This window comes from Paramisgurnus dabryanus, chromosome 5, assembly GCF_030506205.2.
Source record: "Paramisgurnus dabryanus chromosome 5, PD_genome_1.1, whole genome shotgun sequence".
Lineage (NCBI taxonomy): Eukaryota > Metazoa > Chordata > Actinopteri > Cypriniformes > Cobitidae > Paramisgurnus > Paramisgurnus dabryanus.
In genome coordinates this window covers 3,931,214-3,954,714 of record NC_133341.1, presented here as the reverse complement: position 1 = coordinate 3,954,714, position 23,501 = coordinate 3,931,214, and the positions used below count along the sequence as shown (strand labels likewise).

At 38.9% G+C, this 23,501-nt stretch overlaps 1 protein-coding gene across 2 annotated transcripts in view; it reads right to left on the bottom strand.

The window, feature by feature from the left end:
• Positions 1-23,501, bottom strand: part of adgrv1 (adhesion G protein-coupled receptor V1) — a 691,082-nt gene that overhangs the window by 38,942 nt on the left and 628,639 nt on the right. The window lies entirely within an intron of this gene.

Genomic DNA, 23,501 nt, shown 5'->3' with positions numbered 1-23,501 from the left:
GATGATAAATTGTGAAGGGATATTTGATATCTCAAACGTTGTTCCCATGGCAACGAGTCAAACTTTGCTTTCATTTTCCAGCATATTTAAGGCTGACATTTACATGCTGTGAACTTTTGAATACTCCTCGTACGGGATTCATGCGATTGACACCAGAAGTGGTCAACATGATGCTGAGACATTGAAGATGTTAAATTGCAAAGGAATTTTTGACACATCGAACGCTGTTCCCATGGCAACGCGTCAAACTTACTTTTATTTCAGGCATATTTCAGGCTCTTGGCAGCGTAGATTAAGTTTAAATTTGGCACACACATCTGATTTGTCGGCTGTTAAGTGTTGACAAAAACGTCAAATAAAGGCGTGTCTATTTAGTGACTGACTAGCGCCCCCGTTTGTCTAAAATATGGGGTTTCTTTTACCTACTGTACCTAAATGGGTCAGTAGCAACATGAAAGAGTACACTGATATATACCCACTTGATGCACATGCCCACCGTGCATCGTTTTCTTGGAGGCACCGTGTAGCGGTAAACAAACGTGCGAGGGCCCGCCATCGCTGCTTGCAGCTATATTTATTTTTATTATTATTTTTTTTTTTTTTTTTTTTTTAACACTTTTGGACTTTTTGGGGGCCTTAACATACTCGAAAACTCTTGAAAATTGGCACAGACGTCAGAGTCGTCCGTCATCGCAGAAATCCAAAGGCTGGAACACGGGCGTGGCACGGGGGCTCTGTAGCGCCCCCTGTAATGCAAAAAAAAACATTGATGCACAGATCGGGCAAAAATTCACGCACATGTACGAGAATTGGTACGCTTATAGATCTCATCGACCCGAACAACTTTCGCCCTCTAACATTTAAGCTCCGCCCAACAGGAAGTCGGCTATTTTGGATTGTTTAAAAAATGCATGCATTGAACTTTTAAATACTCCTCCTAGAGGATGCATGCGATTGACACCAAACGTGGTGAACATGATGTCGAGACATTGGACTTGCTAAATTGCGAAGGGATTTTTGATATCTCGAACGGTGTTGCCATGGCGAGGCGACAAATTTATGGCGAATTCAGAGAAACATGAAGTGTCTAATATCTAAGGTAAAAAATGTCTTATTGTGATGCCATGCGGGGTGTTTGTTCGTCTGAAGATTCCGATCGCATCGATGTGCCTATTGTGACTCCCGGGTATAGCGCCACCACCAGGCGCCAGGAAGTGTGTCAGTCATGAACTTTTAAATACTTCTCCTAGGGAATTCATACGATTGACACCAAACGTGGTGAACATGATGCTGAGACATTGGACTTGCTAAATTGCGAAGGGATTTTTGATATCTCAAACGGTGTTGCCATGACGAGGCGACAAATTTATGGCGAATTCAATGAAACAGGAAGTGTCTAATATCTAAAGCAAAAAATGTCTTATTGGGATGAAACGCAGTGTGTATGTTCGGCCAAGGATTCCGATCGCATCGATGTGCCTATTTTGAGTCTCGGGTATAGCGCCACCAACAGGCACCAGGAAGTGTGGCAGTCACAAAAGGTGGATTTCTTGACAGTTGCATATGGTGAACTTTTAAATACTCCTCCTAGGATTTTCATGCGATTGACACCAAAAGCGGTCAACACGATGCAGAGACATTGTAGATGATAAATTGCGAAGGGATTTTTGATATCTCGAACGCTGTTCCCATGGCAACACGTCAAACTTTACTTTCATTTACAGGCATATTTAAGCTCTTGGTGTGCACTTTGGGTGCCTTAACATGCTCGAAAACAACGGAAATTTGGCACAGATGTCAAAGTCACGTGCCACTAGGCTCATGCAAAGGCTGGAATATGGGCGTGGCAAGGGAGCTCTGTAGCGCCCCCTCTAATGCAAAAAAATAACATTGATGCACAGATCGGGCAAAAATGTACGCACATGTACGGGAGTTGGTACGCATATAGATCTCATCGACCCGAACAACTTTCGCACTTTAAGATTTAAGCTCCGCCCAACAGGAAGTCGGCTATTTTGGATTGTTTAAAAAATGAATGCGTTGAACTTTTAAATACTCCTCCTAGTGGATTCATGGGATTGACACCAAACGTGGTGAACATGATGTTGAGACATTGGACTTGCTAAATTGCGAAGGGATTTTTGATATCTCGAACGGTTCTGCCATGGCGAGCCGACAAATTTATGGCGACATCAGAGAAACAGGAAGTGTCTAATATCTAAGGCAAAAAATATCTTATTGTGATGCCATGCGGGGTGTTTGTTCGTCTGAAGATTCCGATAGCATCGATGTGCCTATTGTGACTCCCGGGTATAGCGCCACCACCAGGCGCCAGGAAGTGTGTCAGTCACAAAGCTGGATTTTTTTGACAGTTCCATGCGATGTTCTTTTAAATACTCCTTCTAGAATAATCATGCGATTGATGCAAGAAGTGGTCAACATGATGCCGAGACATTGTAGATGATAAATTGCGATGGGATTTTTGATATCTCGAACGCTGTTCCCATGGCAACGCGTCAAACTTTACTTTCATTTTAAAGGCATATTTAAGCCTTTCAGTTGACGCTGATGTTCCTTTAAATACTCCTTCTAGGATATTCATGCGATTAACACCAAAAGTGGTCAACATGATGGCGAGACATTGTAGATGATAAATTGCGAAGGGATTTTTGATATCTCAAACGCTGTTTCCATGGCAACGCGTCAAACTTTACTTTCATTTTAAAGGCATTTTTAAGCCTTTCAGTTGACGCCGATGTTCCTTTAAATACTCCTTCTAGGATATTCATGCGATTGACACCAGAAGTGGTCAACATGATGGCGAGACATTGTAGATGATAAATTGCGAAGGGATTTTTGATATCTCGAACGCTGTTCCCATGGCAACGTGTCAAACTTTACTTTCATTTTTAAGGCATATTTAAACCTTACAGCTGCATGCGGTAAACTTTTAAATACTCCTCCTGAGGAAATAATGTGATTGACTCCAGAAGTGGTCAACATAATGCTGAGACATTGTAGATGATAAATTGCGAGAGAATTTTTGATATCTTGAACGCTGTTCCCATGGCAACGTGTCAAACTTTACTTTAATTTTAAAGGCATATTTAAGCCTTTCAGTAGACGCCGATGTTCTTTTAAATACTCCTTCTAGGATATTCATGCGATTGACTCCAGAAGTGGTCAACATGATGCTGAGGCATAGTAGATGATAAATTGCGAAGGAATTTTTGACATCTTGAACGCTGTTCCCATGGCAACGCGTCAAACTTTACTTTAATTTTAGGCATGTTTAAGGCTCTTGGCGTGCTTAGTTGAACTTTAAATGTGGCACACACATTAGAGTTGTTGGCTGTTAAGTGTGCACAAAAAGGTCAGACATAGGCGTGTCTCTTAAGTGGCTCACTAGTGCCCCCGTTTGTCTAAAATGTGGAGTTTCTTTTACCTACAGTCCCCTAATGGCTCAGTAACAACATTAAATAGCCCACTGATATTTACCCACTTTATGCCCTTGCCCACCGTGCATCGTTTTCTCGGACGCACCGTGTAGCGGTAAAAAAAACGTGCGAGGGCCCGCCATTGCTGCTTGCAGCTATATTTATTATTATTTTTTTAACACTTTTGGCCATTTTGGGTGCCTAAACATACTCGAAAACTCTTGCAATTTGGCACACACGTCAAAGTCGTCCGTCATTGCGACCGGGCAAAGGCTGGAACACGGGCGTGGCACGGGGGCTCTGTAGCGCCCCCTGTAATGCAAAAACAAACATTGTTGCGCAGATCGGGCAAACATGTACGCACATGTACGAGAGTTGGTACGCATATAGATCTCATCGACCCGAACAACTCTCGCCCTCTAACATTTAAGCTCCTCCCAACAGGAAGTCGGCTATTTTGGATTGTTTAAAAAATGCATGCGTTGAACTTTTAAATACTCCTCCTAGAGGATGCATGCGATTGACACCAAACGTGGTGGACATGATGTCGAGACATTGGACTTGCTAAATTGCGAAGGGATTTTTGATATCTCAAACGGTGTTGCCATGGCGAGGCGACAAATTTATGGCGAATTCAATGAAACAGGAAGTGTCTAATATCTAAAGCAAAAAATGTCTTATTGTGATGACACGCGGTGTGTTTGTTCGTCTGAAGATTCCGATCGCATCGATGTGCCTATTGTGACTCCAGGGAATAGCGCCACCACCAGGCGCCAGGAAGTGTGTCAGTCACAAAGGTGAATTTTTTTGTCAGTTCCATGCGATGTTCTTTTAAATACTCCTTCTAGGATTTTCATGCGATTGAGACGAGAAGTGGTCAACATGATGCCGAGACATTGTAGATGATAAATTGCGAAGGGATTTTTGATATCTCGAACGCTGTTCCCATGGCAACCTGTCAAACTTTACTTTCATTTTTAAGGCATATTTAAACCTTACAGCTGCATGCGGTAAACTTTTAAATACTCCTCCTGGGGAAATAATGTGATTGACTCCAGAAGTGGTCAACATAATGCTGAGACATTGTAGATGATAAGTTGCGAAGGGATTTTTGATATCTCAAACGCTGTTCCCATGGCAACGCGTCAAACTTTACTTTCATTTTAAAGGCTTATTTAAGCCTTTCAGTTGACGCCAATGTTCTTTTAAATACTCCTTCTAGAATATTCATGCGATTGACACCAGAAGTGGTCAACATGATGCCCAGACATTGTAGATGATAAATTGCGAAGGGATTTTTGATATCTCAAACGCTGTTCCCATGGCAACGCGTCAAACTTTACTTTCATTTTAAAGGCTTATTTAAGCCTTTCAGTTGACGCCGATGTTCTTTTAAATACTCCTTCTAGAATATTCATGAGATTGACACCAGAAGTGGTCAACATGATGCGGAGACATTGTAGATGATAAATTGCGAAGGGATTTTTGATATCTCAAACGCTGTTCCCATGACAACGCGTCAAATTTTACTTTCATTTTAAAGGTTTAATTAAGCCTGACAGTTGCATGTGATGTTCTTTTAAATACTCCTTCTAGGGAAATAATGTGATTGACTCCAGAAGTGGTCAACATAATGCTGAGACATTGTAGATGATAAATTGCGAAGGGATTTTTGATATCTCGAACGCTGTTCCCATAGCATCGCGCCAAACTTTACTTTCATTTTAAAGGCTTGTTTAAGCCTTTCAGTTGACGCCGATGTTCTTTTAAATAATCCTTCTAGAATATTAATGAGATTGACACCAAAAGCAGTCAACATGATGCCGATACATAGTAGATGATAAATTGCGAAGGGATTTTTGATATCTCGAACGCTGTTCCCATGGCAACCTGTCAAACTTTACTTTCATTTTTAAGGCATATTTAAACCTTACAGCTGCATGCGGAAAACTTTTAAATACTCCTCCTGAGGAAATAATGTGATTGACTCCAGAAGTGGTCAACATAATGCTGAGACATAGTAGATGATAAATTGTGAAGGGATTTTTGATATCTCAAACGCTGTTCCCATGGCAACGCGTCAAACTTTATTTTCATTTTAAAGGCATATTTAACCCTTTCAGTTCCCGCCGATGTTCTTTTAAATACTCCTTCTAGAATATTCATGCAATTACCACCAGAAGTGGTCAACATGATGCCCAGACATTGTAGATGATAAATTGCGAAGGGATTTTTGATATCTCAAATGCTGTTCCCATGGCAACGCGTCAAACTTTACTTTCATTTTAAAGGCTTATTTAAGCCTTTAAGTTGACGCTGATGTTCTTTTAAATACTCCTTCTAGAGATTGACACCAGAAGTGGTCAACATGATGTCGAGACATTGTAGATGATAAATTGCGAAGGGATTTTTGATACTCTCGTACATGTGCGTACATGTTTGCCCGATCTGCGCAACAATGTTTGTTTTTGCATTACAGGGGGCGCTACAGAGCCCCCGTGCCACGCCCGTGTTCCAGCCTTTGCCCGGTCGCAATGACGGACGACTTTGACGTGTGTGCCAAATTGCAAGAGTTTTCGAGTATGTTTAGGCACCCAAAATGGCCAAAAGTGTTAAAAAAAAAATAATAATAAATATAGCTGCAAGCAGCAATGGCGGGCCCATTGCTACAGTCCCCAAATGGCTCAGTAACAACATTAAATAGCACACTGATATTTACCCACTTGATGCCCTTGCTCACCGTGCATCGTTTTCTCGGACGCCCCGTTTAGCGGTAAAAAAACGTGCGAGGGCTCGCCATTGCTGCTTACAGCTATTTTTTTTACGTTTCGGGGCAATTTGGGGGCCTTAACATACTCAAAAACTCTTGAAAATTGGCAGAGATGTCAGAGTCGTCGGCCATTTGGACCCGGCAAAGGCTGGAACTTGGGCGTGGCAAGGGAGCTCTGTAGCGCCCCCTGTAATGCAAAAACAAACATTGGGGCACAATTCAGGCATACATTGTCCGATCTGCCCTATACTTCACACTTTGGATAAGAGTCCTGGCCTGAACACATCAATATAACAACAATCAGTTACAGTCAAAGCGCCACCTGCTGCACAAAGGAGGTGTGGCACTTCAAAGTTCCTTTGAATATCCACCTATATTTACCCGCTGAAATTTCAATCCCCCTGGTTCATTGCTTTACTAAGGCCATAGAGTGGCGGTGCACATGCGTGCGAGGGCCCTTCCATCACTGCTTGCAGTTTTAATGTTTTCTTTGTGCTTCCGTCAGACACGATTGACGGCCAAACGCACACACAAACACACAATGCCTCATATTTGACGCACTTTGTATTAAGACGCATCTAAACACATCTAAAACCTTGTTTATTCGCATACATCTCTGCACAGTAAGTTTATTTAATGCAGGATCATGCATGGGAAGGCATTTCTTTTGTGTTGCTTTCACAAACAAACACGTAACAATAATGGTGTTGTCTTACTGCCTAAAGGCTAATTATGCAGTTCATTATGCAAGTGTTTTGTTCTACAGCTGTCAATCACAGATTATTCAAGAGTTTCCAGCCTCCTTGCATATTGCCTTCCTAACCAAAAAGTGACTTTGAAATTGTTAATCAATATGTTTTATGTGAATGAGAAAGCAGAATGATTTTCACATCATTTTAAAGAAAAAACTCTAGACTACTAGATCATGTTTTGAAAAGTCTTGGGAAAACATGTTTATTATGGGTTTTGTGGACTTATATCAGTCACTTAAAAATTTGTCATTTCAAAAAACAAGTTATGAAAAAAAATGCGGCTTATAGACCAGAAAATACGGTATATACAGGGTTTTTTATGATATAAAATTTGAGGTCCAGTGTATACACCGAATATAGTATATACAGTATATAATTTCTTGAATCCACGACAACCATGCAAGGATGCTTACTTCATTGCCACCCCTCGTAGTTCTCATGCCACCCCCTTGCCACCCCATAAATAATAATAATTTTTATTTCCCATAATTTTCTAGATCCGCCCCTGGGTATATAACTTTATGTCCAAAAAGTGTGACTATGTTTTTCAACTTCATAGTTTTGTACTGATGAGAGTGATGCAGACCTGTAAGAGAGTTATAAACAGCTGTTAGCATAAATTGTCCACCGAAATACCACATAAGCTTACATACATAACTGATGGGTAAATATCGCATATAGCACTACATTCAGATAAACTATCATGTACATAAAATAAATTCAGAACATCTCAGATAAACATCTGCAGTGATTAGTTTTATAAAAAAAAAATGTTTTCAGATGACTGTTTTCAGATGCCCATCGACTGATCATCTAACTTCTGTTTTTAAAGCGTTTCTGTAAGCACGTACGAACTTTAAAAACACATCGCATATGGCGACCATGTGCGCGAGTACTTGCGTCTCCACGTAAACAATGCGACGCTCATAAAAAACGGTGTCACGTGTAAAGCGCAATGTTTGGAATTGCGTTGCATGTAAACAATATATAGAATCATTTTATAGCACACACTAAAGTGCACCCTGCAGTGCAGCATTACTAAAAGTTGCCATGAAGAATATGAAAGTGAATTACTGTGTTTAACACTGTACTGCATGTAACAGTTATCCGCCATTACGTGAGTTCACGCGTCCTCGTTTGTAAACAAGCATGTAAACAATATATGGAATCATATTACAGCATACACTTAAAAGATCCTGCAGTGCAGCCTTACTGAAGGTTGCCATGAAGGATACGTAAGTGAATAACCAGAGGTGGAAAAAGTAATAAAATATTGTACTCAAGTAAAAGTAAAGTTACTTTAATAATATTTTACTTAAGTAAAAGTAAAGTTACTGGTCTAAAAATCTACTCAAGTAAAAGTAAAAAGTAAGTCATTTTAAATTTACTCAGAGTCAGGGCCGGAGTGGGGCCACTTTTCAGCCCGGGAGTTTCAGGCCCAAGACCGGCCCACTTTTTCCATAGTGTTATTCCAAATTAGCACTTTTTTTCAAATTGGTTAAATAAAGCAACAGTTCAGCTCATAGTTTTTATTAATATCATGGTTCAACAAATAAGTTAAAAGTTATATAATATTTCACTTAAGATAAGAAGTTAACAAAAATATTCCTCTACACTCTAAAAAAGGCTGGGTTACTTTTTACCCATAATGGGTGAATATTGGACAGAACACATGCTGGGTTAAAAATAACCCAATGTTGGGTTGTTGTTATGCAACCATTATAATAACCCAACAGGTGGGTTAAAACAACCCAGCACTGGGTCAATTTTAACCCAGCAGCGTGTTCTGTCCAATATATAAAATATATAAATAACCCAGCCCTTTTTAGAGTGTATTCCACAAGGAAAGGTTGATACATTTTTAGCATTGCTATTGCTATGAGGCCGATGATTAATGCCAATAGAAATATAAAAGTCCTAATTAAAAAAGAATAGCATAACAAGTGATTTCTTAGCTTTTTTAGGCTGGTCATTTTTGACTAGGAAAACAAAAGGTGTTATAGGGTTCCGAACACAACCTGAGGGTTAAATAACTTTAATTCATATTGTTTACTCATGGCATCCTCATTTTCAGCGGGGGACTGGCTTATATGCTGCTCAGAAGCTGCTTTCATAATATTTGCAAAGTCTATGAATCGCCATGTATACACAAAAGGGTAATATTTAAAAAACAAAATGTATTAGGTTATTATTCGGTATTAGCCGAATAATTACGTTGCTAATGCTAATCATTACTAGACTTATTTCTATTTAAGTTACCTGTTGTCACTTTTTTGTCCTCTTGAAAATAAATCTGTAAGTTTGACACATTTGGCAGCATCCTCTTCCAATGGATTTTTTCTTCAACCTGTTTTTTACGCCCTCCTCCTCTCAGACGCGTATTGTTACGGTAGGGCCGGCCCAGCCTACCGGAGAAAAGTTTTCTTGGACGCGCTATGGACCGAACCAACTCTATGGGAGGGGAGGGGAAAACTCCCTCACATGGTACAACCCATGCAGAGGCTGCGCGCTGCAGTGTCAATGCGAAACGTGTGAAGTGTCATTTAAGAGAAGATAGACTCACTAACGTGACAAATGTAAAAAAAAAAAAAAACTCGACCGGCCCAAAAGTGAAGCGGCCCACCGGGAATTCTCCCGGTTTTCCCGATTACCCACCCCGGGCCTGCTCAGAGTAAAAGTTACTTTTTTTACAACTGGGAGAGGTGGAGGATTCTAGTATAATTCAAAAACGACATACATGGGGATATAAATCTCAAACTAGTTGTTTTTAATTGTAGGAACATCTTTACAATTAAAGTGCAATAACAAAAAGTTAATAAAATAAAAAGCTTTTTTAAGATAAGAAACATTTATGGAATTGTTTAATGATTTTTACATGTGAGTTATGCACTTTTGAAGGTGGTCAGCAGCTAGTAAATACAATCACTATAGTAAGGTTGTAATTGATGTATTGCTGGAAACATACATTATTTTATTAAACTATATATAGTTTAAATGAGCATATAATGAGAGGAGTGTCATGGCTATATACTTTTGACACGTTTATTGTCTTCTAGCTTCCCTGGGTACCTGATGTCAGACCTTTATTCTTCTTCCACTCTCTCTCTCTCTCTCTCTCCTCTCTCTCTCTTTCTCTCTCTCTGCAATGTCTTATGACCTGCGCATTCTCGAGGACGTTCTGAAGTTGTGTTTGACTTGACGCAAAGCTGCTAGACCTCGGAAGAAAATGCGCATGTTATTAAAAACGCGTCATGCAAATGAGCAATAAAAACACGCTCGACAATTTCGTACTCAAGGGCATGAATCCTACCTTTAATATGAATGAAACACTCGCTTCGCATCAGTGGACAGTGGTCCCTTAAATATGACCATGGGTTTCTTTCATAAGATTTGAACTGAGCGCGCGCCTGTCTCGTCCGTCTCCATGGTTCTTTTTGCGCGTCCCCGCCCATCAATCATCCGTTGCGCGTCTTTTCACCTTGCTTTTTTAAATATTTTTTTACTCAGTAACGGATATGATTTAAAATGTAGTGAAGTACAATACTTTAAACAAAACATACTTAAGTAAAGTAAAAGTACTGATTTTAAAAACTACTCAAAAAAGTAAAAGTACACAAAAAAACTACTCAATTACAGTAACCTGAGTAAATGTAATTCGTTACTTTCCACCTCTGTGAATAACTGTGTTTAACACTGTACGACATGTAACAGTTATCTGCCATTACGTAAGTTCACGCGTCCTTGTTTGTAAACAACGTAAACGTTTTTTAGAAGTGTGCAGTCTGCTGAGGTCGCTAGGCTAAACTGCACAAGCCCAGTGTTTCCCATACATAGGCTCTATTTGGGCGGTGCGCCCAGGTAAATTGCGACCCGCCCAGGAAAAAAAATCACTTTACGAATTTCCGTATTTTCTAAACTCGACTGGATGACCTGTGTTTTGTTGAGAGAGAGAGAGAGAGAGAGAGGTGTTGAGAGAGAAAGAGAGGTGGGGGTCGGGTGACCGTGAAGATGATGTACGCATCATAAACTCATCATCCAGCGCGGCAAACTGGATCAACTGCAGCACATACATACTGTAGGGAACTACACTGCGACCAAAATGGTGCATATGTGTTTACAGCATCTAAGTTGGCTTCATTTTGCGTGCAAGCACGTTGTGTCTCTCCCGTTGCTCTCTGTTTCTCAATGAATTTGGGTGCGACGCAAAGCAACCTCAGTGTCACATAGTATCCTTTCATGTTTCTGAACTTGAGCAGAGTTTTACCATTAGAGGTCTTTCTTCACTGAGGACGCGGGACCAGTATAGTTCTGGGTTTATTTTTTAAATGGTCAGTCGGGTCCGGGTCAGTCCTAGTTCATTACTTCGGGTCCCAAGTCTGATTAATATTGTGTGTAAAACCAGAGTCCATCGGAGAACGGCTGCGAGCGCTTCCGCGCTAAAGCTCGAGTGCTGTTTCAGACAACGCGCCGCTTCATTTTCTTTATCCCATTTTTCAATAATCTTACTATTAATAGACCATATCTTTACTAAAATCTAAACAGTTTGCACAGAGATTGTAGCAAAAAGCAGTGCTAATACTGAAGGAGCAAAGCTCTAGCTGACTCAGGATATAAAAAACGCAAAGCTGTAATGTAAAGTCTGTCATCAGGATAGCAAGTAGACTTTTAAATCTGAAATAATTAGTGGATTAAGCTTTTTTTAATCGGCAAAAGAGAAATAGAAAGCAGAAGCAGTAAAAGTGCCTATCTAATAGAAATTATTACCATTATAACATCAGTCACATTTATAATCTTTAGACCTGCACTGTCTATTAATGACTATATACATGGTATTGTATATATTGAGTTTGATAAAAGGGGTCATCAAATTACTTCATATATCAGTGTAAAAACATTAAGGGCCCTATCTTGCACCCAGCGCAATTGACTTTGTCAGTGACGCATGTATCATTCGTATTTTGCACCGGCGCACAGGGGGTTTTTCCCTCCACAGACGCACTTCGGCAAACTAGGGAATGAACTTGCGCTCCCTGGGCGGTTCAGCGCAAAAAAAGAGGCGTGTTCCGGCGCAAACCATCCCTGGTGCTATTTTGCAGTTTCAAAAAACAATTGCGCCACTGACCAGAAAAAAAAGTTTAAAGTCAGTGGCGCATTGCGCTTTGTTCATTATGCTATTTTAAGGGCGCATGCTTGACCATAATGTATAGCGCTTTTCTTATCTAATCTACACAGATGCAAGAGTTATTTTTGCAAATCATAAAATGATTACACTTAAAAATATTAATACACGAGATAAGGGAAATCATTGTGGTGAGCATTGTGGTGATAGTTTTTATTTATTGTGTGGCTGCGTTAAAAATTCTCATGCAAATAACGATTAAAATATGTGTGGCTGCGTTAAAAAATTCTCATGCAAATAACGATTAAAATATTTTCATAAGTCTGTTGTGTGGCTGTATTACGTTTATTTTATGTAAATAATAATTAGAATGGTAAGAAAGAGACCGCACTCAGGGACTGAATCAAATACAAAAACTGTATTAAAATACCGAATCGTGTTCACAGGCCATAACAAACACAAAGACAAACGTTTCGGGCTTAGCCCATCATCAGTGTCACAACTTCGAAACACGTCATAAGGTGCTAATGCCTCTTATAGGTTCCTACACCAATCACTCCATATGTGAAAAAGGATACACCCATGATCATTACTGGCAATCAACCATTGGCTATAGTCATGAATATATTAAATAAGCTTGTCCAATAGAACATCCTATCAATCCCAACCATGATAAAATGTACTACGAGAGACAAAAATATAATAAACTTCAAAAAAAACAAAAAAATAAAAAATATTTTTTTTTTTTTTTTTTAAACAATTTTTTAAACAACCAAATTTTTTTATATATATATCAAAATACACTAATAATACCATAGAGAAAACTAAATAAGCCAAAAGCGAAAAATACAAAAGTGAAACATAATGCTCAATAGTCAACCATATATCATATAATACCATACTAGAGCAAAAAAAGGAGAAAAAGAAAAAGAAAAACAGAGCAAAAACCAGGGCATATATACATACAGGTAACCAATCCATAAATATTTCTCTTACAAAAAACATGTAAAATCCAATTCTTCATTCATACCACTCGGATGTAAGGTTTTGAGAGTAGAGATCCAGAAACATTCTCTTTGCAGAAGTTTATTTTCAATATCTCCACCCCTACGTGCCGCTTTTATGTGTTCAATAACAGTGAAAGCAAGAGAAGATAGAGAATGGTTAGCTTCAACAAAATGTCTAGCTACCGAAGATTTCTCATCCTTACGTCTGATTGCACTATTGTGCTCAATCATGCGTGTTTTAATCTGTCTATTTGTTTTCCCAACGTATTGTTTCTTACATGGACATGTGATCAGATATACTACATTAGTTGTACGACATGTAGTGAATTGTTTAATTTTGTAGCTCCTTTCTGTGACCGAACATGTAAAAGAAGTTGTTTTTCGAGTGTTGTTTCTGCATGCTGCGCAAGTACGACATGGGAAAAAACCGGAGATATTCTTTAGCCGTCCCTCTCTGTTATCATGTGTATTGTAACTGTCCGCTCTTACCAAAAAATCTCTGATGTTACTCGCTCTGTAATGGGAAAAAAGAGGAAGTTCAGAAAAAAGAACACGGCCTATAGGATCACTACCGAGTATATGCCAATGTTTTCGTATGGATTCTTTGATTAGGGAACTCTGTCTTGTGTATGTGGGAGTGCAAACTACCGGAGCACGCCTCACCGTCTTAAGAGTAGTTTCGTTGTTATGAACTTTTTCCAGGGCTTCATTTAGCCAAGTAGACGGGTATCCTCTCAGGCTAAATTGTTTGTACATTTTCCTTATTTCGTTATTAAAATCGGATTCCCTAGTGCATATCCGTTTAATTCTAAGGAACTGTGTATACGGAAGACCTCTTTTTAAATATGTCGGATGCGCACTCGAAGCATGTAAAATGCTATTCTTATCAGTAGGCTTCGTGTATAAACTGGTCGATAAAGTGCCACCCTCCAAAAACACAGTGGTGTCAAGAAACGAAACGGATTTCACGTCAATGACCGCACTGAATTTAATGGAGTTATTTGTGATGAATACTACCACAGAGGATTTTACACGGAATATGAAGCATCTTCTTTTTAAAGAGGTGAGACTACAGCTCCATGGTATCACGCTGAGTGAATATGTTCGGTCTAAAAGAATCCCTAGAGGTTTACGTATACAAAAGGCACCAACATTGGGCCGCACCGATGATGAATTCTGCACTAAGTGGTGCGAAATCATGAATAAAGCCTAGCTAGATCTAATGGTTTTGATTCTTGACCATACACAAAAGGAACTGACAAAAACACAGAAAGATATAGCTGAAATGAAGGAGAAGATCCAGACATCTATTGAACCACCGGCTTTTAAAACATTGGAAGATGAACTCAAGAGCATAACAGGGAAGTACAAGGAAGAGACGCACAAAATGAAGCTTAGTAAGTTACGAAGGGACACCATTGATTACCGTGATGGAAAGGTGTATCCTTGGCGTCTCCAGGCCGTTTCTTTTATGAGTAGGCCTAAGAAACAGGTACGTTTCAGGAATACGCAGGCTTTTACCTCCGGATCCAGCTCCGAATACCCTTCCGATTCAGATCAGGATTTTTTAAGAGAGGAAGAATTACGACAGAAGACTACCCCTCCAGTTGGGAAAACTTACCGCACAAGACAAAGAGGAAGACTCGAAGAGGCCAACGGGGCAAACATCACAGTAAGAGGAAAGGGAAGGAGGATACTCAATTGACAGATGAAAATTATATTCACAATCAAGAGCAATTGGTATTTAATCTTTCTGAAACACAACTGTCCTCATCTGAATTACGGGTTTTAAATAAAGGTTTATCGTATGTTCCTCCCACCCCGACGGATCCTTTTAAGCTTAAATTGGAAATGTTCAAGTTTTACAGATCCATAAAATTGAAATACTTTTTTTACAAGGATAACACACGGGAATATGTCTCTTTGGATAAGCAACAATGCAGGCTGAAACCAAGAAGTACCTTTTGCCCCCCTGTTAATTGTGCAGCGATTACCACCTTTTGCAACTTGGTTGATGGTGATATTGATAAGATTCTATCTGGAAATGATGGCACGTATTATGGCAATGAGGAGCGGAGAATATTGTCCCAATTGGGTAAAAATCAAGACATCATTTGGAAACCAGCTGATAAAGGAGGGGGCATTGTCCTAATGGACAGATTGCAATACACTTCGGAAATACAATCGCAGCTATCTAATGAAGTTTGTTATATGAAACTGGAACGGAATCCGACGGAGGACTTTAAACAAGATATCGACAACTTTCTACAAGACTCGTGTGAGAGAGGTTATATTACCCAGACAGAATTGAAATGTCTCAAGAAAGACCATCCTACCACACCAGTGATGTATGTTTTACCCAAAGTCCACAAAACTTTGAAAACCCCCCCAGGACGTCCTATCGTTGCGTGTAGCGACAGCCTGATGGAACCTATATCGCTATATATCGATCGGATCCTTAGACCTCTGGTTGTGACGTTACCCTCTTATTTAAGAGATACAGGTGACTTTATTGAACAACTGTCTAAGACACGTATAGATCAGGAGATCCAGGATATTTATCTTATAACGATGGATGTGGTGTCTCTCTACACGAACATTCCACATGACAAAGGTATGATCGCTATGGAACATTTTCTGAATTTAAGAACTGATAAAAATCCCCCCACATTGTTTCTGCTGGAGATGATATCTATTCTGCTATATAAGAATTTTTTTCTGTTTGGAAATGAATATTATTTACAGAAACAAGGGGCTGCCATGGGCTCCAGATTTTCCCCTGATTATGCTTGTTTGTTTATGGGCTATTTGGAAGAAAGATATGTATGGAATAATAATCCTTTTTATGATAACATACTTTTGTGGAAGAGATATGTGGATGATGTATTTTGTATATTTAAGGGCACAGTGGAATTGTTTCATGATTTTTTGTCCCACTTGAACAACATGGTTGACTCCATTAAATTCAGTGCGGTCATTGACGTGAAATCCGTTTCGTTTCTTGACACCACTGTGTTTTTGGAGGGTGGCACTTTATCGACCAGTTTATACACGAAGCCTACTGATAAGAATAGCATTTTACATGCTTCGAGTGCGCATCCGACATATTTAAAAAGAGGTCTTCCGTATACACAGTTCCTTAGAATTAAACGGATATGCACTAGGGAATCCGATTTTAATAACGAAATAAGGAAAATGTACAAACAATTTAGCCTGAGAGGATACCCGTCTACTTGGCTAAATGAAGCCCTGGAAAAAGTTCATAACAACGAAACTACTCTTAAGACGGTGAGGCGTGCTCCGGTAGTTTGCACTACCACATACACAAGACAGAGTTCCCTAATCAAAGAATCCATACGAAAACATTGGCATATACTCGGTAGTGATCCTATAGGCCGTGTTCTTTTTTCTGAACTTCCTCTTTTTTCCCATTACAGAGCGAGTAACATCAGAGATTTTTTGGTAAGAGCGGACAGTTACAATACACATGATAACAGAGAGGGACGGCTAAAGAATATCTCCGGTTTTTTCCCATGTCGTACTTGCGCAGCATGCAGAAACAACACTCGAAAAACAACTTCTTTTACATGTTCGGTCACAGAAAGGAGCTACAAAATTAAACAATTCACTACATGTCGTACAACTAATGTAGTATATCTGATCACATGTCCATGTAAGAAACAATACGTTGGGAAAACAAATAGACAGATTAAAACACGCATGATTGAGCACAATAGTGCAATCAGACGTAAGGATGAGAAATCTTCGGTAGCTAGACATTTTGTTGAAGCTAACCATTCTCTATCTTCTCTTGCTTTCACTGTTATTGAACACATAAAAGCGGCACGTAGGGGTGGAGATATTGAAAATAAACTTCTGCAAAGAGAATGTTTCTGGATCTCTACTCTCAAAACCTTACATCCGAGTGGTATGAATGAAGAATTGGATTTTACATGTTTTTTGTAAGAGAAATATTTATGGATTGGTTACCTGTATGTATATATGCCCTGGTTTTTGCTCTGTTTTTCTTTTTCTTTTTCTCCTTTTTTTGCTCTAGTATGGTATTATATGATATATGGTTGACTATTGAGCATTATGTTTCACTTTTGTATTTTTCGCTTTTGGCTTATTTAGTTTTCTCTATGGTATTATTAGTGTATTTTGATATATATATAAAAAATTTTGGTTGTTTAAAAAATTGTTTAAAAAAAAAAAAAAAAAAAAAAAAAATATTTTTTATTTTTTTGTTGTTTTGAAGTTTATTATATTTTTGTCTCTCGTAGTACATTTTATCATGGTTGGGATTGATAGGATGTTCTATTGGACAAGCTTATTTAATATATTCATGACTATAGCCAATGGTTGATTGCCAGTAATGATCATGGGTGTATCCTTTTTCACATATGGAGTGATTGGTGTAGGAACCTATAAGAGGCATTAGCACCTTATGACGTGTTTCGAAGTTGTGACACTGATGATGGGCTAAGCCCGAAACGTTTGTCTTTGTGTTTGTTATGGCCTGTGAACACGATTCGGTATTTTAATACAGTTTTTGTATTTGATTCAGTCCCTGAGTGCGGTCTCTTTCTTACCATTCTATTCATTTCCCTTGGAGTTACGCACCGGGCATATAATATAGACATTAGGTGCAGACGCCACTTTTTCTCACATGTAAATAATAATTAAAATGTTTTCACAAGAAACCTTAATGTATATGAACTTGATTTGTAAGAGTACTTTGGGGTTGGACCTTGCTTGCGTTTCTTGGGTCCGATTTCTATCTTTGACTGCTCTTACAAGAACGTGGGTCTCCTCGGCTGTGAACCGCTCCTGGCGTGCGCCTGGTAAATCCGTCATAATAATAGCAACCCGCCATGGAACTTGCGCCCTTGCGTTTAAAGGGAATGTTGGATAGCGTTCTGATTGGTTTATTTGACGTTACGCCCAAACCACACCTATGAATAATGAACCTACTTCAGACCAACCCCTTATTGATTTGCGCCCGGCGCAAGAGTTATTTCTCATGCCGGGAAAATAGCAACAGAGCCCAAGATCCGCCCACAAACTCACTTGCGCGTTGCGCTTCGCACTTGCATTTCAGATCGTTAAAATAGGGCCCTAAGTGTTTTCGTGGTGCTTTGACAAACAGTGTCAGCTTTGTTTATGGCAAAGAAAGTTTGGGGTGGTTAGATTAATTAACTATAATGTGAAATTAATATTAATGTTTAATAAATCAAAGTATTTTGTTGTGTCACACATTATTAGTTCTTTGTCACATCATGTATAGTAGACCATTTTTTGTAGGTGGATAATGATTGCCCTTTTCACCAGCTACCACCACAAGTAAATTTCAGATCTATGGGAAACACTGTGCATATTGCATGATAGCCAATATAAATGAGGATAAATTACTTAATTTCTGGAAAAGCTGAAATCCTTCTCAAGTGCGTCTTACATTGTTCTTCTTCGGTAACATTAACGTTAAAGATAAAAGCTTTTCTTCCTCAATGTCCAGACTTAAATGAAGATCTTCCTCACATGTGTGTTCCTCACAAAGTGTATCATCCAAACATGTGGTAAAGTCTTTAAATCTGATAAAACTCTACGCTTTGTTAGTTATTGTTTGAACTGTTTGTCTGTTCATTACCATGTGAACAGCGGGTACCGCCTCTGGGCGTGACCGCATTAAAGATAATGAAGTCAGCCAGGAAAAACAGTACTCTCTTTACTTCAATGCAAATTATATAAACAGGCAATATTTGTTTTCAAATATAATTAGTTTGTTTAAAAGTAGACATTTCAGGCTTTCTTTGGATATGTGTATCATGTTTGTGTGACGAGTATTCACTGAGTTTTCAATTGATTTTGTAACGTGTTTTGAGAGACAGCTGGTGGAGACAGAAATGTCGGAATGCGCACCCTGTTTATTTTCTTTATTTGACAAAAACACAAAGATCTGTTGTAATTGTGTATTTACACAAATTAAAGAAGACCCTTCACAGTTTTAAATGATGTCAAACACGTAAGTGTATGATTATTAATAAAATTAATAATTTTAAGTTGATTCTGCTATGAAAAGGACTTAAGTGTTTGACATCATTTAAAACTGTGAAGGGTCTTCTTTAACTTGTTTACATAAACAAAAACAACAGATCTTTGTGTTTTTACGCAGAGACGCGAGCTCGCGCACATGGTCGCCATATGCGATGTGTTTTTAAAGTTCATACACGCTTACAGAAACGTGTTAAAAACAGGGGGCTAGATGATCAGACGATGGGCATCTGAAACAGCTTTTTATAAAACGAATCACTGCAGATGTTTATCTGAGATGTTCTGAATTTAGTTTATGTACATGATAGTTTATCTGAATGTAGTGCTATCAGTGATATTTGCCCATCAGTTATATATGTAAGGCTATTTCTGTGGACAATTTGTGACCAGTCACGGAAAGTAGGGACACAAGTCGGATCTGGGGCATTTTGAGTTTCTAAGCTTTCCAACGATGTGAATTTAACACATTAAAGAAAGAGAATGCCGAGAAAATAGAGATAGAAAAGTTAACACTTTTCCCTGCCGAGAGAGGCAATAGGGCTCATTTACATCTCATCTAGCTAAGCCATACCCCATGTAAAGCCGTTTTGAGATAGAGATGTTCTAGCATCATATGTAGTATTTTGTGAAAGAAGTTCGGATGACAACATGCACTGTCTGACTTCAGATTGACTTCATGCTGCGCTGCAAGAACTGACAGACAGATGACTTCAAAGTACCGTTAGAGCGAGCGTAGGATTTCTTGAAGAGCTCTCATGGTACTTTGACTTCATCCCACTGCGGAGCCGCATAAAGTCAGTGACGCAGCTGATGTACGACGCGGCTGACTGTTATCTGTTCCGCCCCAGCTTCTTTTTTGTATTTTGTTTTGTGCGTCCGAGCTTCGTTTACAGTCTGGGGAGACACATGTTATAAGTTTGAAAAAAAAAACTTAGCAAACATGTCATAGGAACAGGTCAGCCACGTCACTACAGTCACGTGACTTCACAGCAGAACCGAAAGAGAAGACAATGCTGAATAAAGTCGTAAGTCTTGCTATTTTTGAACCAAAATGTATTTTCGATGCTTCAACACATTCTAACTGACCCACTGACGTCACATGGACTACTTTGATGATGTTTTTATTACCTTTCTGGACATGGAAACCGTACATAGATTTTCAATGGAGAGACAGAAAGCTCTCGGATTAAATCTAACGTTAAAACATCTTAAACTGTGTTCCGAAGATGAACGGAGGTCTTCAGAGTTTAGAACAAAATAAGGGTAAGTCATTAATTACATTATTTTCACTTTTTGGTGAACTATCCTTATTTAGTAGTCACACTGTTTCGGCGGGGGCGAAAACAAAAGCCGCTTATGCAGTATGTAAATACACACAGACAATGACGCCCCCCGCTGCATGCTAGAATCTCCGGAAAAACAAGCTGATTTCAACTGCAAAATGTAAGCTTTTAAATATACAAAAACTGCTATCTCAAATATGGAGAGGCTTCTTCGTGATCTCAACTAACAGATTCTGCAATAAAACGAAAATCACAAATAAAAAAAATGTTTCTCATTATCTCGAAACTTGTGCTGCCGACTTGTGTCACTGGTTTCCGTGATGGGTCACATTTATGCAGGGGCGGATCTAGAAAATTATTTATGGGGTGGCAAGGGGGTGGCATGAGAACTACGATGGGTGGCAATAAAGTAAGCATCCTTGCATGGTTGTCGTGGATACAAGAAATTATATACTGTATATACTATATTCGGTGTATGGACCTCAAATTTTTATAACATAAAAAAGCAACAACAATGTTCCTATAAGTACCCAAGCAGCTACCTTTAGCATTTCTACTGTAGCACCCTTTGTCTTTATACTACAGTAAGTTAATACATACATCTTACCATTATCTAAAAACACTGACTATAACCATGATGAGCAAGGTTGAACATAAAGACTGTTATATAAATAAAATAAGTTTGCCTAGTTTATATTAATGTAAAACATATTTGAAAGGCACACATCTCTTTCGCTCATAAGCCTCTTCTTTAATCCTTTCACTCACTTCATGATGGATTGTTTCTGTTTTTTCACTTCTTTTAGCTCTTCACCATCCATTTCTATGTTTCTGACTTCATCTACTCCTCTCCCTTCCACAACATATTTTTCTGTTTTATTTGTACCTTCCACTCTCGTAGTATTTGATTTTTCTATTCTTTTTGGTTAAAAAAATGGATATCAGCCTTTCTTTTCATAGTATCATGGAAAATGCAGCATTAAGTTCTTTCAAGCTTTCTAAACATACACAACACTGAATAGTTTTGTCTCCTTAATGAAGACAAACAAAAACATTAGACTATATCATAACGAGTGTTTTCATAAGCACGTATGGAATATTTTTATTGCTGCACTAACAAGACATGACGGGCTAACTCTACAAAGAACTGCTTAAAAGATATTTACTGCTTACACAAACCTGCAGTTCAGTTGTTTTAACTACCAACAACTACCTCATGCAATATTAAACAATTAACAGTTTAATTTTTGTATTTTATCCTGAAGCAACATTTATCTTTAAAATATGACCGTATTCAGTACTCTGATTTGCTGATGTGATGCTCAATTTAATCACTTAAAGACACTAAAGAGAAACCACTGCATGTGAGTGCCTTGGATGGGGCGATGCATGCTTTCACGGCAGTTTCCAAAAGTCTCCAACCATGCCAGAAAAGATCGCTAGATTTGTCCGTGTCGCTTTTTTAATAAAGTCGCTAAAGGGGTCTAAAAAGTTTCTTAATCTAGCGACAAAGTCACCAAGTTGGCAAGACTGCGCAGACTTTTTTTTACACTGTAAAAGACTTTCTGCTGGGACTGACTGTTCGTGCTTGTTTTCTCGTTAATTTACCTGCTTCTGTTCTCATGGAACGAAATATGTTCATGTTTATATGTCCAAATAGTCCAGTTTTAACAAATATGAGGATAAACTGATAAGTGATATGAAACATTGTTTTGTAGGTATATAGGTCATTAACGCGTCAACTCCTTTCACTTCGTCTGTTTTGAATGCGCTGCTGCTCAGCTAACTCAAATACATTTATTTTTGTACAGTGATTTATTTTATTGAAAGACCATTTACATCCCGCCATAAATATAAGCCATCGCGGGATCAGGCAGCTCCGGCTTCCCACATGCACGTTATGCCGTCTGGACGCAGAGAGATGAAAATCATCTCCTGCCCTGACTGCAGCTGGGAGAGACTCTGGTCTGCTGCGCGAGGACTAGGCTGCCTGTGAGTGCTTTGGGATGGGGGTGGAGCCCACGGATGCAGCGGTACCTGCTTGTTGAGAAGAGTGAATGATACGTTCTTTCAAGTCACAAAGTCTCCAACACGCCAGAAAAAGTCGCTAGATTTGTCGCTAGTCGCTTTTTTAAAAATAAGTCGCCAAAGGGGTCTGAAAAGTCGCTAAATCTAGTGACAAAGTCGCCAAGTTGGCAACACTGGCTGCCTCTGGTTGGCTAACAATAGAAAGTAAGCCAATCCTCATCAGCTATGTGGTTGTCCCACCCCCTCTAAGACACACACACCAATCATCGTCAGATATGTGTCTCCCACCCCTAATCACACGCAGAGAAAAACTACATTGCCTTTCTGGTTAAAAGAGCGTACTCGGGTATATATTATATATATATATTAGGATACCAGCGCTGGGGTGGCATATGGGGTGGCAATGCTTTTATTTAGGGTGGCAACTGCCACCCCGTGCCACCCCGGTAGATCCGCCCCTGCATTTATGCTAATAAATAGGGGTGGGAATTGCTGTAACCCTCATTAATCGATTCAGAATCGATTCTTAGGGTCCCGATTCGATTCAGAATCGATTCTTGACTTACTAATTTGCATATCTGTGACGTCATTATGTCACATTTGCTCTCAAAGGCAGGTTAATGTTGGCGCTTTTGCTACTATTCTCTGAACTGTCATATACTGTACTTTAATGCAACTAAGGGATAAATAATTTCATTCTTATATACATATATGTCCTGTTTCTGTTGTAAGACATTAAAACCAATAAAAATAGTATTTAAATGTGACATTCCAGATAGCAGACAGACAGTGAATCAACATTGAAATTATGTTAATCCATCAACCAAATTATCATTGAATCAACATTAAAATTTTACATTGATTTTTCATCAGGTTTGCACCCTGGAATAATGTTATTTCAATGATGGAAAATCAATCAAAATGGTTAAAAAAACAATCTTTCGTTAACATAAATTCAATCACTTAAGGTAGCAGACCAACAGTGAATCAACATAGAATTGATGTTGATGCCATTAACCAAATTATCATTGAAACAACGTTGACATTTTTCATT